The sequence below is a fragment of the Macrobrachium rosenbergii genome, chromosome 1, assembly GCF_040412425.1.
Source record: "Macrobrachium rosenbergii isolate ZJJX-2024 chromosome 1, ASM4041242v1, whole genome shotgun sequence".
Lineage (NCBI taxonomy): Eukaryota > Metazoa > Arthropoda > Malacostraca > Decapoda > Palaemonidae > Macrobrachium > Macrobrachium rosenbergii.
The window spans coordinates 33,202,776-33,220,275 of record NC_089741.1 but is presented as its reverse complement, the minus strand read 5'-3'; the positions used below and the strand labels follow the sequence as shown (position 1 = coordinate 33,220,275).

Genomic DNA, 17,500 nt, shown 5'->3' with positions numbered 1-17,500 from the left:
ATTTATATATATATATATATATATATATATATATATATATATATATATATATATATATATATATATATATATATATATATATATACACACACACATACGTAATATATACACACATATATACATACAGTATCGCACAAAACTAACGTAGAAAAATACTAAGATAAAAAACATTAATAACATCCTATTCTTTTCATTGCAGTACCAGATAGGATTCGACGAGAAGCCTCCCTATCCTCAGCAGGATTGCAACGGGACAGCCAAGAATCCTCACGGGGCTCCTGGCAAGGATGTGGAGGAAGGTCTAGGATGTGGAGGAGCAGAGGAAGAAGAGGATGAGGATTACAGCATCTGCTCTCTGATACCCGGCTACAAATCCTTGTCTGAGGTGAATTTTTTTTTTTAGTTTTCTGTGAAAGAAAAGTATTGTTCCGGTTTGTCTGTCCGTCCGGACTTTTTCTGTCCTCGCTTTTTGTCCGCCTTTTTGTAGTCCACACTTTATTCTGTCTGGACTTTTTTATGTCTGCACTTTTTCTGTCTGCATTTTTCTGTCCGCACTTTTTCTGTCCGCACTTTTCTGTCAGCACTTATTCTGTCTACACATTTTCTGTCCGCACTTTTTCTGTCTACTTTTTTTGTCCGCACTTTTTCTGTCCGCACTTTTTGTCCGCACTTTTCTGTCAACACTTTTTTCTCTCGGCACTTTATTCTGTCCGCTTTTATTCTGTCCACACTTTTTCCGACCGCACTTTATTCTGTGCGCACTTTTTCTGCCCGCACTTTATTCTGTCCGCACTTTTATTCTGTCTACACTTTTTCTGTCTGCACTTTTTCTGTCCGCACTTTTTCTGTCCGCACTTTCTCTGTCCGCTCACAGATCTTGAAAACTACTGAGGCTAGAGGGCTGCAAATTGGCATGTTGATCATACACCCTCCAGTCATTAAACATACCAAATTGCAGCCCTCTAGCCTGGGTAGTTTTGATATTATTTAAGGTTAAACTTAGCCATAATCGTGCTTCTGGCAACGATATAGGATGGGCCACCACCGGCCCGTGGTTAAAGTTTCATGGACCGCGGCTCATACAGCATTATACCGAGACCACCGAAAGATAGATCTATCTTAGGTGGCATTGATTATACGCTGTAGCGGCTGTACAGAAAAATCGATTGCGCCGAAGAAACTTCGACGCATTTGTTACTTGTTTTTAATTTTCTAGGGTAAACACACCCACACACCCCTAGCTGCAACTCCTTTCGTTTCCTTTACTGTACCTCCTTTCATATTCTCTTTCTTCCATCTTACTTTCCTCAACCTTCTCTGACAATTGATTCATAGTGCAACTGCTTTGAGGTTTTCCTCCTGTTACGCCTTTCAAGCCTTTTTACTATCAGTTTCCGTTTCAGCGCTGAATGACCCCATAGGTCCCAGTACTTGGCCTTGGCCTAAATTCTATATCCCATTCAATTCAGTTCCATCTCCTGAAATATATTTTGGACTCGAAACAAGTACTGATTGTGGCTTAATCCAAACTGCGTATTCTCCTTGCATGATTGATAACAATCTCTTCTTCTTTTTTTTTCCAGAGCAAGAAGGTCAAGATCTGGCTGAAAAGGGTGTTCTTGAGTGTACTGGCTACACTCTACACAGTATACTTCATCTACGTTCTTAGGGTACCTACAAAAGCAGAGGTGAGAGTCTGAGAGATCTTTCTATAACTCTATCTGTCTATATCTCCATCTATCTCACTAGCTATCTATCTGGGTAGATAGCTAGATAGATTGGTCCGCGTCTGAGAGATCTATCTATCTATATCTCCATTTATCGAACTAGCTATCTATCTAGGTAGTTAGCTAGACAGATTGGTCCACATTTCCCTCTAATGCAAACTATTGTGCAATCTCTTGCAACTATGAGATATATATTTGTATTTTGTACTCTTCTAGTGTATATATATGTGCAACTGCAAGGTTTTCTTCCTGTTACGCCTTTCAAACGTTTTCACTCTCAGTTCAAGATGTATTTTAATGTTTTAATTACACTTTTATTTATTTATTTGTTAATTTATCTGTTTCTGTATTCCCAATTACATTCTGTTACTTCTTTCGAATGAGCACCATAATATTCTTTGAAGCTTGAATTTCAAGTCAGTGGCCCCTGTGGTGGGCTTGTTCCATATGAATAGGGTTCATCTACTGAATAATAATAATAATAATAATAATAATAATAATAATAATAGTATTCTTTTAAGCAATCTTCTAATAATAATAATAATAATAATAATAATAATAATAATAATAATAATAATAATAATAATAATAATAATAATATTTCTTTGGAAGCTTGAATTTCAAGTCAGTGGCTGTGTGGTGGGCTTGTTCCATATGAATATAGGGTTCATCTTCTCAATAATAATAATAATAATAATAATAATAATAATAATAATAATAATAATAATAATAATAATAATAATAATAATAATAATTTCCTTTTCATTGCTGAATGACCTCATCGTAGGACCCAGCGCTTGGCCTTTGGCTAAATTTTATCCTTCACTCCTCCAAAGAATGTCATTGCATATCCCATCATCCTACAGAGCAAAGGAAAAACAGGTGTTTTGTTTCTAAATTCTTATTCAAATTTCCTTCATTCCGCCTTTCCCCTCAAGAATCCACCGTTACCCACCTCCGTCTTCAGGCGAGGATGCCAGAAAGGTTACTCATGGGCTGAGGAAATCCTTCTGGATGACTCAGGAGTCAATCCTACGCCGTTGGTATTTCCTAGATGTCCTTCGGGTTGCTGAGGGGTTTCCCGTGAGGACCTTCCTCGAATCCTCTTCGTTGTCTTGCTGATGTCACAATCAACCTGACTTTTAACTGCAACCCCTTTCATTCCTTTTACTGTACCTCCGTTCATATTCCCTTTCTTCCATCTGACTTTCCTTAACCCTCTCTCTAACAATTGATTCATATTGCAACTGCTTTGAGGTTTTCTTTCTGCGCTGAATGACCTCATAGGTTCCAGTGATTGGACTTTTTGGCCTAAATTCTATATTCAGTTTAGTTCAATTCAATCAGTTCAGTGCCATCGACTGGTGACCTTGATACTTCAGTTCAGTATGAAATCAGACTGCTATGATGCCACTATGCACAAGATTGAAAGTGTGTATTGTTGGGCCACTATACACAAGTTTAAAGTTGTGTATTGTTGGGCCACTATACACAAGTTCACAAGTTTGAAAGTGTGTATTGTTGGGCCACTATACACAAGTTTGAAAGTGTGTGTATTGTTGGGCCACTATATGCAAGATTGAAATTGTGTATTGTTGGGCCACTATACGCAAGATTGAAAGTGTGTATTGTTGGGCCACTATACATAAGATTGAAAGTGTGTATTGTTGGGCCACTGTACGCAAAGATTGCAAGTGTATTGTTGGGCCACTATACACAAGTTTGAAAGTGTGTATTGTTGGGCCACTATATGCAAGATTGAAATTGTGTATTGTTGGGCCATTTACGCAAGATTGAAAGTGTGTATTGTTGGGCCACTGTACGCAAGATTGCAAGTGTGTATTGTTGGGCCACTATACACAAGTTTAAAGATGTGTATTGTTGGGCCACTATACGCAAGATTGAAAGTGTGTATTGTTGGGCCACTGTACGCAAGATTGAAAGTGTATTGTTGGGCCACTGTACGCAGATTGCAAGTGTGTATTGTTGGGCCACTATACGCAAGTTTAAAGATGTGTATTGTTGGGCCACTATACGCAAAGATTGAAAGTGTGTATTGCTGGGCCACTATACACAAGTTTAAAGTTGTGTATAGTGTATTGTAAATGTGCCAAGCTGTCGAACTTCTCCAAAGTCGCAGAGGTCCTTTATTCCTCCTCACACCCGTTGGAGGACTTTGGAACAGCCTCCCTTCAGAGGATGTCTTGCAATTGGAACTTCTTCTTCAGAAGTTCAAGCGAAGAGGCAACGATTGCTACCCTAATGCTGTTCTCCTAAGATTTTAATACATTATTATCTATTTATTGATTTATTGATTTATTTTTTTAATAAGTGAGTGGGATCTCTTCTTTCTGTAATTCCCCTTAGCTTCTCTTTCTTCTTCTAATGAACATCATAATATTCTTTGGAAGCTTGAATTTCAAGTCAGTGGCCCCTGTGGGCTTGTTCCATATGAATAGAGTTCGAGTTCTGAATAATAATAATAATAATAATAATAATAATAATAATAATAATAATAATAATAATAATAATAATAATAATAATAATAATAATCTTTGGAAGCTTGAATTTCAAGTCAGTGGCCCCTCTCGTGGGCTTGTTCCATATGAATAGGGTTTCGTGGTCTGAATAATAATAATAATAATAATAATAATAATAATAATTTCACATCTCCATTCCTTCTTGACAGGAAAACGATTACTGGTGTGAGGGAGACGGACTTCTGATCATAATCACCTTCTTCGCCGTCACGGGACTCATCTATTTCCAGGTAAGAGAGAGGTCTGGTTGCTCCCACCCACCACCTGTGGGACGAAATGGGAAGAAATGAACTTAAAACTGTCCGTGTTTCTGCAGCTTAAACATAATCATCTCTCGGTGGTATCAGAATCTTATCCGGCCTGTGGAATATTTTTTGTCTCCTTTTTTAGTTTTCTGTAAAGATAACGATTGTGCCGCTTTGTCTGTCCGTCCGCACTTTCCTCTGTCCGCACTTTTTCTGTCCGCCCTCAGATCTTAAAAAGTGCTGAGGCTAGAGGGCTGCAAATTGGTATGTTGATCATTCACCCTCTAATCATCAAACATACCGAATTGCAGTCCTCTAGCCTCCCAGTAGTTTTTATTTCATTTAAGGTTAAAGTTAGCCATAATCGTGCTTCTGGCAACGGTATAGATATGCCACCACCGGGCCGTGGTTAAAGTTTCATGGGCCGTAGCTCTTACTGCATTATACCGAGACCACCGAAAGATAGATCTATTTCCGGTGGCCTTGATTATACGCTGTAGCGGCTGTACAGAAAACTTGATTGCCTCAAGAAACTTCGGCGCATTTTTTACTTGTTAATTAATATTACTGTTTCTTTTTCTCGTTTACAGTTAATTAATATTACTGTTTCTTTTCTCGTTTACAGATCATCAAGCCGTATTTTGGCCTCTTTCCTGTACGAAAGATTCATCAGACATATATCAAATATGTGTGGCAAACTGTGGCAGTTCAGGTTAGTGTTTTATTCAGTTCAGTTTGTTTTATTTAACATTTATTTCCCCTTGAAAATTAATGATTCTGTTGTCTGTTTAAAACTTCCAATTAATGCCTCTGTTTTTTCTGTTTAAAACTTCCAATTAATGCCTCTGTTTTCTGTTTAAAACTTTTACAGTTAATGTCTCTGTTTTCTGTTTAAAAACTTCCAATTAATGCCTCTGTTTTCTGTTTAAAACTTCCAATTAATGTCTCTGTTTTCTGTTTAAAAACTTCCAATTAATGCCTCTGTTGTCTGTTTATAAACTTCCAATTAATGTGTGTTTTTATGTTTAAAAAACTTCCAGTTAATGCCTCTGTTTTCTGTTTAAAAACTTACAGTTAATGTCTCTTTTCTGTTTAAAAACTTCCAATTTATGCCTCTGTTTTCTGTTTTAAAACTTCCAATTAATGTCTCTGTTTTCCTTTTAAAACTTCCAATTAATGCCTCTGTTGTCTGTTTAAAACTTCCAATTAATGTGTCTGTTTTATGTTTAAAAACTTCCAATTAATGTCTCTGTTTTCTGTTTAAAACTTCCAATTAATGCCTCTGTTGTCTGTTTAAAACTTCCAATTAATGCCTCTGTTGTCTGTTTAAAAACTTCCAATTAATGCCTCTGTTGTCTGTTTAAACTTCCAATTAATGTGTGTGTTTTTCTGTTTAAAAACTTCCAATTAATGCCTCTGTTTTCTGTTTAAAAACTTCCAATTAATGCTTCTGTTTTCTGTTTAAAAACTTCCAATTAATGCTTCTGTTTTCTGTTTAAAAAAACTTCCAATTAATGTCTCTGTTTTCTGTTTAAAACTTCCAATTAATGCTTGTGTTTTCTGTTTAAAAACCTCCAATCAATGCCTCTGTTTTCTGTTTAAAAAACTTCACAAGCATGATTCATGTACTGGTACTTTTGTAATGTAATATTTTCTCCAAAATCATACCCTAACATTTCTGTGTATTTTATGAACATTGTCGTTAAGACTTAATGTCTTCCCTTTCACAGGCTAGTCCAGTTCTTCGTGTACATTGGCCTCTAGCAGCTGTCGGCGTTTTCCTGTATTTTGACACCAAGGACGACCCCAACGCCTTGTTTCTCTCTTGGCGTTTTCGTGTTGCTTCTCTTCGGTTCCTCTTCTCCACGGCACCCAGAAAGGTTAGAGAGCCTGGCGAACTCTTCTGGAAAAGACTGCTTCTGAATTTAAAGATACACTTATTCACTTAATGGTATTATTAGTAATCAGTAGATGAACCCTATTCATATCAAACAAGCCCACCATAGGGGGCATTGACCTGAAATTCAAGCTTTCAGGGAATATTAAGGTGTACATTAGGAAGAAGTAAGAGGAAGTAAGGGAAATACTGTACAGAAAGAGGGACCAATTTAGAGAAAGTTTGGGTAAAATGGATTTCACTGTGACACTGAAATAGATAGCCATTTTCAGTCAGTACTGCTTCATGGTTAGTGCACAGGCATAGGAAGAATGAGAATGTTTATCAACATCTGCCCAAGTCCTGCAAACCAGGTTGTGGTGTGAATATGCTCATGTAAAGATTGGTAATTGCATTAGAAGTTTTCTGTATTTCCCATTGCCTTCTGTTACTCCTTTTTAATGAACATAATATTCTTTGGAAGCTTGAATTTCCAGTCAGTGGCCCCTGTGGGCTTGCTCCATGTGAATAACGTTCACCTGCTGAATAATAATAATAATAATAATAATAATAATAATAAAAAATAATAATAATAATAATAATAATAATAATAATAATAAAAGTATTGAAGGAGAAATCTGCATAGACAGACTTACAGGCTCTGGTCAGTTACTTGGTCCTACTGTCACCTCAACATGGCAGCATCTAGTATATAATCCCATTCCTCCATTCATCTTTCCTTTCTTGAACCCTTCAGTTTTCAAAAATAAATTCCAAAAAGCATTTCCACACTTGAAATGCTCAGACATGTTTTCTCTTCTACCCTGCAACCAGCAACTCCAAGACCACCCACTGGCACAGGTCTTCATCCTTTTGATAGCACCTCTCTGTTTGCATTTTTAATTTTATGATCCATTTGCTCGGTAACCCTTGTCTCTGCACTTTACTAAAGATCAACTTTCTTCCTATGGTACTGACTCAGAATACCCTTCAATTATTATTATTTCTCACATTTTTATCATTCAGTTTCTATCAACCGCTGTACTGATATTCTTCAAAGCCTGTGAACAGTCCTCTGTATTTTATCTCTCAGCAAACATTACAGTAAACCATCTTTTAGGATCTCTCCAGTTTTGGTGCCCCCATCACCTAATGCTTTTATTCTTTCTTTCTTTGGGTCTGTGCCTGTAAACACTCCTGATGACTTAGTGACCTCATTCCTGAACGTTCATGCTGGTCAGAAACCCCCTCCACTGCATTGTTTCAACCTAGCCAAATTTTCATTTGTCTTCTTAAATGCTACTCTTATTCTTTCTTTCAGACTTGCTTGTTTTGATTTAGATTCATATCCATATATAATTCTTCAGTGAAAGGGATAGATGTTAGAAATAGAGACATTCTTTCTCCTCGCTGGCTGTATGTTAACGAAGCAAATATTAAACTCCAGGTTCGTTGGCGCCATGTTGCCTGGGGAATGGGTCTCCAATTGTCTTGGGTCTCTTCATCCGTGGGATGTGGGCAAAGGTGTGTTCAAATGTGCCGGTGACAGAGTCAGTAGATTCTTATGGCGTTTACAGACGATGGCTCGGGCTTCGTCTTTGAGACCTGATCACTAAGCAGTTCGTGTTTGCATTCAAGGTAAGGATAGATGATATATAGTGTGGTAGTTGGGAAATACTTGTCACAGCTCTAAATTGTGACAGTTCAAGTACTTTAAACCTTGTTGATTTGAAGAAGATATTGGAGCAAGTGCATTTCAGGAGTTATGCTAAGTACCCAGCCTAACCTAATCTTGTCCAAACTATCATATTATGCTGTATACCATAACACAATCATCCTTTCTTAGCTACTAGTTACCGTACTGCTGTGTCCATCTGTTATCCACTCAACTCAAAGCTATTTTTAATGCATTGCTAAGAGCTACAAATTTTTCCTAGGCGTTACCCTACAGTCTTATTGAGAAACACCAGTTGAATATGTCTCTCATCTCTTCCTATTTCTTTCCAGGTGCTATCCGTCATCCTCTTCTTCAGTTTTTGCATCCAGATCCTGTATTACTGGGGTGCTATGCAGTGGGTCGTCATCAAGCTCGGCTGGTTCTTGCAGGTGACCGTTGGCACCACCGCTTGCGAAAGCGTGAACGCAGCTGCTAATATATTCTTAGGACAAGTAAGTTCAGAATCACCTGTAGAATGCAGTAGTTTCAACATTTTCCAGTGGAGAGGTTCTTGGGTATTATTTTGCGTCATCGATTAGTTTTTCTGTAAATCATGTACCATAGATTACTTCTGAAAGATTTCAGGTGTGGAGCCAGCATCAAGCTCTTAATCTCTTTTGTTTCTGTGTGCAGACAGAGGCCCCTCTTCTGATCAAGCCGTACATACCACTCATGACCAAGTCTGAGCTGCACCGGCTGACTGGAGGATTTGCCACCATAGCCGGGTCTGTCCTGGCAGCCTACATCTCCTTTGCATGGACCCAACCCATCTCCTCAGCTCCGTCATGAGCGCCCTGCAGCTCTCGCCTTTGCAAAGCTCTTCTACCCCTGAAACCAAAGTCTCTAAGACTGGAGTCAACGACATTAGAATCAATGAAGGGGTGCTTCTTCCTAGTGAGTTTTCAGTACGCCACCCTTCCCTGTGATGCCGGCTCTAAAGGGAAGATAGTAGGCACTCACTGGGTTTTCAAGGATTTATTTGTAAATGGAAGTTAATAGACTTTCACTGGGATGGCCAAATTGGAGCAATACAAAGTCAAAGAAGTTGGGCATCTAGTAAGAGCCGGAAGGGAAGGGTTGGAGAGCAGAAGTAGGAAAGTCATGCAGCTAACTTCTTCTTGTGAGAAATCATCTTACTTTCAGACAGACATATTTATCTGGATGTTTTCATCTTGTGAGAGATCTGTTTATTTTCAGACAGACTTATGTGTTTGAGATTTCATCTCACATTTCTCATTCTGTTTTTGAATCAGCGTAGACCAACTGGCTGCATGCTGCGATGGTGGGAGTCACAAACGCCATTCCTTGGTGGCGGGTATCGCTGCGAATCTGATCGCCTTCTACGCCTTCATCTCCCTCTGCAGCAGCCTCATGGACTGACTTGCACCCTTGCTGGTGCAGAGGCTGGGGTCTGCAGTCTCCAGGTAGAGTGGGGAATTTTGTCTTTAATGCTTTGCCATGAATACCCCGCTATTGTAATTCACCATACATACCTTGGCCAGAACTCTGCACTCAACGAAAAGGAGTCAAATGTCGTGTGTGAACCTGCTTTGATCGGGATTAGAACCTATGTCATTCTGGGTCAGAGCTTTGGCTCAATAACTTAATCCCTCAGCCATCAAGAAAGATTGAAACAGATTGCCTACCTGGAAAGAATCAGTTTTTATTAAAAGCAAAGATTTAAATCACACCTACCTTAACAGGTCACCAAGATTTTATAGAGAAACAAAACCAACTCTTTGTTCTGTGTCATGGTTTTACAATGCTGGAGTTCTAAATTTAACACATGTCTGCATTATTGGCTGAGTATTAAGAAAGAAACACTAGTCTGTATCTGTACAATGCAGATGCAAAAAAAATTTTTTTAGAGAATGAATAAATAGAAGATTGCAAAGGTCACCTTCCTCATTGACTTGATGTATTATCTGGAGTGATTAATTTAAAAACTTTATCTTTACAGAATCTGTTTGGGTGGATCTTCACCTTTTATGGGTCATGGGTGGGACTGGTCGAATCTGCGACAAAGTGGGCCAGCTTGTCATTATCAAGGCGATTGTCAATGAATTTGTCGCTTATTCAGAGTTGGGCAAACATGAAGAAAAGAAATGAATTATCAGTGAGTAGTGTGGTTGTGGAGTATTCAACTGGGTTGTTCTTAAAGTTTACTGAGTCATGTTTCAAATGTTGTAGGGGGCATTTTTTGTCAGGGTAGCCTAAGTTTAGATTCAGTTTTTCTTCAGAACTCTGTATAGGCAATGCTAATCAAACCAAAAGATTCCTGCATAAACCAGTCTCTCCTGGACTCTGAGGTCTTGCCATAACACTCATAGCTTTACTGTACCAGAAACCTGGACTAGAAATATCCTTCAGACAGAACAGTATTGTGACTTGAATTTTTGTTTCTGTTTCCCAGAGGCGAGCTGAAATCATCGCCACTTATGCCCTGTGGCTTCAGCAACATCGAGTGCCATCGGCATCAATCTGGGAGGCTTCAAAATGGCACCGTCATGAAAGCTGACCTGGCCAGTGTCGTCGTCAGGGCTATGATCTCGGGCAGTTGCGCCTGCTTCCTCACCGCCTGTATCGCTGGTAAGAAATTTTGCCTTCATCTGTCCATTTTTGCCCAGTTTTTCCTTCTTTTCATTGTTTGATCCTTTAAGGAAGTTGCCCCAAGTTTCACGTATCAATCCATCTTTTCTGCCTCTCCTTTGAGTCTCGTTCCATATTTTTTCAGAAAATTGCCATTCAAGGTACCCTTAAAGAAGTTTTGACTATTTTAGTCTATTAATTAATGCAAGTAGAGCTCAAACATTCTTTCATTTTGTCTTCAGAAACACTATAAAGCAATGGGTTCCATTAGGCCCCTAATATTCATCCTTGCCCTCTGCCCACAGGTACACTACTGAGCGAAGGACCGTAGCAAACTTGGCAACAGTACAGCACCCCACGCTCACCTAACTCATCGTTTACATTTATTCTGCCCGTCAAGGTCTTCGTCGCCTTTTGTAGATACTTATACGTACATATAGTCTCATCTTTGTGTTTTTGAGTTTACTGGTACAAATATCCACAGCTGGTATCGTTGAAGTTACCTGACTGACGGACGCTCATGTTGCTCACCAGCCACCAGAGGCTTTGGCCAAGCCAGAAGATAAATGGAAGCTCTAAAGTGTCTGTGAAATTTACTGTCAAGTCCAAACGAACAGACTGCAGCGTGAATGTCAATGCCTAACTGCATTTTGTGACTGTCTTTTTTTTTTTTTAAATTATGATCTCTGTGTTATAGCATTTAAATGATTATAGTGTCATGCAAATATTTTTAATATTCACTTTTCAGAGAGGTTTTATGTACTCTGGGTTGCATCGATGCAGTTATTTACAAAATTGAGGAGTTTCTTGAAATGAACTGAATCACAGATTTTACAGGTTTTAAAATCTCTACTGCAGTAAATTTTCTGATGAATGGCACCCACTTGAATATACTTTATGGTTGTACAACGAAGTGCTTCATTGTTTTTCACTTAAAATAGTAACAATTTCTCTTAATTTCCTATGTATATCAGTTTTTTATGTTAAATGTATATAAAACGTGATAGATATAATACTTAAATGTCCATTATTATGTATTTTAGCAACATGAAAGAGATTGAAATATATTTTATACATGAAATATAATATAGCGTATTTTATATGTGGATATTTTTCCATGGTTCCATGTGATAATTGTATTTATGAATAAACATTCCGTGAAATCCTTCCGTTTGTCTTAGTGAGTTGACTAGTCCGAGTATGCATAGATTTCCACTTTCATTTTGTACACAAGTTGCAACTAAACTGTTTAGACGAACAAGGACAGACGAATTACCCCATTCTACATTACAGAGAGCGTAAAGTTAGCACAAGAGTTGCATCATCTGCACAAACATTGCTGTAAGTTAGTACAAGAGTTGTATCATCTGCATACATTGCTCTGGGTTAGTACAAGAGTTGCGCTATCTGCATGCATTGCTGCAAGTCATTACAAGAGCTGTATTATCCACACACATTGCTCTTAAGTTAGTACAAGAGTTGTATCATCTGCACACATTGCTCTAAGTTAGTACAACAGTTGCATCATCTGCATGCATTGCTGCAAGTCATTAAAGAGCTGTATTATCTACACACATTGCTCTTAAGTTAGTACAAGAGTTGTATCATCTGCACACATTGCTCTAAGTTAGTACAAGAGTTGTGTCATCTGCACACATTGCTCTAAGTTAGTACAACAGTTGCATCATCTGCATGCATTGCTGCAGTCATTACAAGAGCTGTATTATCTACACACATTGCTCTTAAGTTAGTACAAGAGTTGTATCATCTGCACACATTGCTCTAAGTTAGTACAACAGTTGCATCATCTGCACACATTGCTGTAAGTTTGTACAAGAGCTGTATCATCTGCACATTGCTCCTAAGTTAGTACAAGAGCTGTATTATCTGCACACATTGCTCTTAAGTTAGTACAAGAGTTGCATCATCTGCACGCATTGCTGTAAGTTTGTACAAGAGTTGGATCATCTGCACACATTGCTATTTCATTTTCAGGACCAGCAGCCGTGTTGCTCGTGCAATCTAAATGCAACAAAGCCCCCAGAATGTTACCCTGCTGTACATCAGATAATTAGGAGTAGGAGTTTATGTAATACAAATTCTGTAATTTATGCTGAACTCTGAACAAGTAAACATAGGTAGAAAGTATGTAACATCTGCTTGGGTTTTATGGTTCGTGTGGGATGAGTCGAAAGAAAATGGTGGAAAACTTGTACAAGTTATGTAAGACGGGAATTTTGTGGACGATGTTTAGTTCATGAATGCACAGGTTGAACGAACATGAACAATCTAATGGTGCATTAATATGAAAAAATTCAACGAACAATTTTCTACAAACAATTATGGTTCCTGATCACATAGGTTAAAAAGAGTGCTACGCCAATAAAATAAACTGACAATGGAATCTCTTTGAGTGAAAGAATCGAACCATTGTTATAGCAAGATAGTATTTCTGATTGAATTTGCCCCCAAGATTATAATCTTGAAGAACTCGATATAATCACAGAAAAAAACAGAGAGAATTGTGACTTAAAGCATCTGATAAGGCACATTCCTCCTTCAGCTTAGCGAAATTGTCCATTTTTGGGGTTTCATTAGAAGAATTCTTAATCTCTCACTTTTGACCAAAGCACACTGTAGCGAAATTGTCCTTTTAGTTTTCTGTAAAAGAAATTTATTGTGTCGGCTTCGTCTGTCCGTCCGCACTTTTTCTGTCCGCACCCTTTTTCTGACCACAATTTTTATGTCCTCACTTTGTATGTCCGCACTTTCTTCTGACCACACTTTTATGTCCGCACTTTTTTTCTGTCCGCACTTTTTCTGTCCACACTTTCTATGCCCCCACTTTGTTCTGTCCACACTTTTTATGTCCGCACTTTTTCTGTCCACACTTTTTTATGTCCGCACTTTTTCTGTCCGCACTTTATGTCCGCACTTTTCCGTCAGCCCTCAGATCTTAGGTCCAGTTGATAGAGGTTGCAAATTGGTATGTTGATCAACCACCCTCCAGTCATCAAACATACCAAATTGCACCCCCTCTAACCTCAGTAGTTTATATTTTATTTAAGGTCAAAGTTAACTATGATCGTAAAGCCTGGCAACGATATAAGCTAGGCCACCACCAGGTTGAGGTTAAAGTTTGTGACTGCGGCTCATACAGTATTATACCGAGACCACAGAAAGATAGATCTATTTCGGTGGCTTGATTATGCGCTGTGCAGATAACTCGAATGCGCCAAAGAAAATTCAGCGTATTTTTTACATGTATCTTCATCAATTTCTAGATGCAGAGGATAACCTAGTAATTTTCGTATAAACAGGCATTGGAAACTACACAGTGTCAATAAAGTGCAAATACATTATCAGAATTTCATTCTTTTATCCAATTTGCAGTTTTGGAACCCAGCCATCAACAGTTAATTGGGATGTTGTCCATATTTATACATCAGTCCCGGCCTAACTGATCATGCAACCCAGTCTAAAGCCAATAAACACAAAATCCACTTCTCTCCGTTTTTCCCCTCATTTGTTTATAGACACCCCTTCCAAGGGCCCCCCTCTCCAACAAACCTCCAGTGTCCTATGATTGCGGTAAAGCGCTTTCAGTCACCCATGACCACAAAGACACCTGGAGCTTGAGCGGTAAAGAAGAAGAAGAAGAGTGAGTTGAGGCATTGTTTACCTGTTGAAGTTCATGACGAGGTCGCAATGGCGATTCCTGAGGTTTGTGAAGGTAACGACACCTGTAATTTTCAGGCCGTGGCCAGGGGTTGTGTGAAAGCCCTGACCTACTTCCGGTGGCTTTGGAGGCCCTTCCTTTAAATTTTGCGGGTACAGTTTAATTTGGGTCGAGAGAATCTTTGAAACTTCTAGAGAAACTGTGGCTGTGCAGTGCTAGAATATGTCAGGTGGGGTAGGTTAGGTTACGAAGATCGTAAACAAGAAGAAATTTAACTGATTTAAACTGGTTTAAATGATTGCAACTCTGAAACAGGTTCACATTTTATTATTATTATTATTATTATTATTATTATTATTATTATTATCCAGAAGATGAACCATATTCATATAGAACAAGCTCCACAGCAGCCATTGACTTTAATTTCATGTTCCATGGAACATGGTGTTCGATGGAGAGTGGTAAAGAAAGGAAACTTCTTTCTTCTTCTTCTTCTTTCTTCTTCTTTTCTTCTTCCTCTTATTATTATTATTATTATTATTATTATTATTATTATTATTATTATTATTGCAACTGCAAAAGTTTTCTCCTGTTACACCTTTCAAACCTTCTTTACCGTCAATTTCCGTTTCAGCGCTGAATGACCTCAGCAGAGGTACTAGTGTTCGGTCTTTGGCCCAAATTTATATCTCAGTTCAGCCCGACACCCGGCAATGGTCGCTCACCTGTCATTAAGCCAACGGGTCATAAAATTTCCAAAGGTAAGTCATTAAGGTATTTGAGTCATGTGAAATTTTCAGTTTGTAGACATCATGTCAATTTGTGCCAACAATTCTTGCATATTTTTTTTTATTTCCTCTTAATTATCGTTCCTTTTTCTTTGCTTCAAAATCACGCCGTTTACTTTTCGTATAATGTATGGTTTGATATCTTATTATTATTATTATTATTATTATTATTATTATTATTATTATTATTATTATTATTATTATTATTATTATTATTAGGAAGATGAACCTATTTTTATGGAAAACCCACTAAAGGGGACATTGACTTGAAATTCAAGCTTACAAAGATTATTATTATTATTATTATTATTATTATTATTATTTATTATTATTATTATTATTATTCAGAAGTTGAACCCTATTCATATGGAAGAAGCCCACCAAAGGGGCCACTGGACCTGAAATTCAAGTTTTCCAAAGAATATTATGGTGTTCAGAGAGGATTATAAAATTCTCATGTAGAAGGAAAAGACCCTGTAAGGGGGTAAATCCTCGTTCCTTTTACTGTACCTCTTTTCATATTCTCTTTCTTCCATCTTACTTTCTCAGCCTCTTTCTCCTAACAATTGATTCATAGTGCAACTGTTTGAGGTTTTCCTCCTGTTACACCTTTCAAACCTTTTACTGTCAATTTCCGTTTCAGCGCTGAATGACCATAGGTCCCAGCAGTTTGGCCTTTGGCCTAAATTTATATTCGATTCAGTTCAAAAGGGAAAGTAAACTTCATACCACGATCAGTAGATTGTTCATAGTCCGCAAATTTCTCTGCCGGCTGGTGCGGTCGTGTCCCCACAGAAGATCCATTTTCCAGAGCCCAGTTTTTCCAAAAATCTTTTCAATTTTAGTTTTCTGTCAAAGAAAATAAAAACTGTCGTGCCGGCTTGTTCGTCCGTCCGCACTTTTTCTGTCCGCACTTTTTCTGTCCGTACTTTTTTGTCCGGTATTTTTTCTGTCCGCACTTTTTCTGTCCGTAGTTTTTCTGTCCGCACTTTTTTCTGTCGGTATTTTTTTGCCCGCACTTTTTCTGTCTGTACCTTTTCTGTCCGCACTTTTTCTGTCCGTAGTTTTTCTGTCCGCACTTTTTTCTGTCCGTACTTTTTCTCTGTCCGTAGTTTTTCTCTTGTCCGCACTTTTTTTCTGTCCGCACTTTTTCTGTCCTCACTTTTTCTTGTCCGCACTTTTTCCTGTCCGCACTTTTTCTTCTGTCCGCACTTTTTCTTGTCCGCACTTTTTTTTCCGTCCGCACTTTTTTCTTGTCCATACTTTTTCTGTCCGCGCTTTTTCTGTCCGCACTTTTCTTGTCCGCACTTTTTCTGTCCGCACTTTTTTCTTGTCCGTACTTTTTCTGTCCGCACTTTTTCTGTCTGACCTCAGATCTGATAAACTGCTGAAAAGAGGGCTGCAAATTGGTATGTTGATCATCCACCCTCCAATCATCAAACACAAATTGCAGCCCTCTCTACCCTCAGTAATTTTTTATTTTATATAGGTTAAATTCTTAAACATAACCGTCTTCTGGCAGCGGTATAGGAAAGGCCACCACCGCTGTGGTTAAAGTTTCACGGGCAGCGGCTCATACAGTATTATACCGCGACCACCGAAAAGGTAGATCTATTTTCGGTGGCCTTGATTATACGCTGTACAGAAAACCCCGATTGCGACGAAGAAACTCGGCGCACTTTTTACTTGGTTGCTCGTGACTATACCCAGTTTTGATCAGATTTGTATGAAAATTCACTCATAACTTTACTTTCACAGCAAAATAGCTTTATTGGCTGCTCTAGAGCAAGAGCTCGTGCTGGCATAAATAAAGCCACAGCTTAATCACAAACAACAACAAGAGATATGACTTCCTCAGTGGAGGAGTTGTTATGATACTGAAAGTGACGTTTGATACAGATACAGAATAACTGAGTCTAGAACTCAGTTTGTACATCTTTGAATTATATTGTATATATTCTGCTTAATAATAACCTAGCCTTCCAATAAACTAATTATAATAGACTCTCCCCCATTAAAACGAAATTGTGCTTCTGTGAATGTAATTACCAAATATGTACTTGGTAGTAGGTAAGCTACTGTGGGATATATGGCAACGAAAAAGCAACAAACAAGAAACATCAAAAGCAAGATGGCCTCGCCTTTTCTTCTTTCTCTCTTCTTTCTCTTCTTCTTCTTCTTCTTCTTCTTCTTCTTCTTCTCGGTAACAAAAGACAATTTTCGGGATGAAATGACACACCTATATATATATAGCCTCATTCATCTGCTGAAGCAGTAGTATATTCATCTGCTGGAAGCAGGCATATCCATCTGCTGGAGCAGTAGGGCATATTCATCCG

General features: G+C 38.3%; 1 long non-coding RNA gene and 1 pseudogene across 1 annotated transcript in view; both read left to right on the top strand.

Moving 5' to 3' along the window:
* LOC136841584 (uncharacterized) overlaps positions 1 to 5,207 on the top strand; it is a 7,214-nt gene extending 2,007 nt beyond the window's left edge. Inside the window, exons 2-5 of the long non-coding RNA XR_010854020.1 lie at positions 200 to 385; positions 1,584 to 1,688; positions 4,417 to 4,497; positions 5,138 to 5,207. This is a non-coding gene — a long non-coding RNA (uncharacterized lncRNA). The remainder of the gene's footprint in view (positions 1 to 199; positions 386 to 1,583; positions 1,689 to 4,416; positions 4,498 to 5,137) is intronic.
* Positions 5,208 to 6,128: 921 nt separating this feature from the next.
* LOC136840063 (solute carrier family 28 member 3-like) lies at positions 6,129 to 11,025 on the top strand (annotated as a pseudogene).
* Positions 11,026 to 17,500: the final 6,475 nt, after the last annotated feature.